Genomic DNA, 1,298 nt, shown 5'->3' with positions numbered 1-1,298 from the left:
AAATAGAAATCTTTTTTTCAGAAAAGCATCTGCAAGGTCTCAAAGGTTTTATTGTTTTAGGAAACGTAGCTTCATTAGTAGACTAGATAGCTGAGTCTGAACTCCTCAATATTTTGAATAAGCTTTCTTCATTGAATTATTTGTACCCAAATTTTAAAGAATTTTTAAAGGACCCTTTCACTGCAAATTTTGTAGAGAGAGTGACTGAAATTCATTATCAGCCCTATTCCCAGGATAACTTTCATCAAAGAGTTTTATATGGAAGACATGCAATTTCTATTTAATTAGATGGACTAAGGCACATAGATGAACTAATATTTCTACAGGCATCTCTAAGGCTTTTTACAAGGGCCATTGTATTTTACAGTGCCACAGCGAAAAAAGAATGTTAAATCATGCTTTTTACTAGGGCTGTAAGAAAAAAAAAGCAATTAGCTTGCATTGTAAACAGAATTATTCAAGCTCCTTCTGCCTTAAGAAAAAAGTATAAGGGTAGCTTTTAATCAGGTTAATATATAAAGATGCATTCAATGTTTTCTTAGCTATTAGAAGGCAGCAACTCAAGTACATTATTGGGCAGGTAAGTTGAATATGTACATATACACTGAGTATTATGGACCAAAAGAACCAACCTGATCACATCCGATTAATTCAGTTTAAGATAGCCTAATTAATAAGTTTCTCAATATGAGTGTTACCTATGCACTACTCTCTGTTTAAGATAATCTTGGGGCCTGGGAGATGGCTCAGTAGAATAAGCACTTCCCTAGCAAGCACAAAAGCACAAGAGCCAGAGTTCAATCCCTGGTTCAGCCAAAAAAAAAAAAAAAAAAAAAGTAATCTTAATGTGGAAGAGATAAGTAATATTGAATCAATATTAAATGAAGTTTAATAAATGATACTCTTATTACACTCTTCTCCCTGCACCATCCCTTAGTCCTCCAGAGTTTCTTAAAATGTCCTACAGTTACTTTAATATGAGGGATGCTGACAATCAGTGACATACATTCATGCTTTCTGTGGATGGTACTTGGTCTATAAAATATCTTGATATTTTAATCTAACTATTATGCTGATAATAAATCATTTTGGAATCCACTTTGACTCAGAAAGTTAAAAGGATAAATCCAAAGTAATGTTCATGTATGAAAATCCAATTGAATCTTTGCTTTAAGGTTTCATTTAAATTGGCGCCGAATCATATTATCTCATGTCATTGATTCTTTCTTTGTATCTGACCTATAGATATATTTTTGTTTCTATTTTCTGTTAGCATTGTTGTTGTGATGTTGTTAGAA

Source organism: Octodon degus, unplaced genomic scaffold (assembly GCF_000260255.1).
Source record: "Octodon degus isolate 3935 unplaced genomic scaffold, OctDeg1.0 scaffold00252, whole genome shotgun sequence".
Taxonomy (NCBI): domain Eukaryota; kingdom Metazoa; phylum Chordata; class Mammalia; order Rodentia; family Octodontidae; genus Octodon; species Octodon degus.
This window is presented reverse-complemented; position numbering follows the sequence as displayed.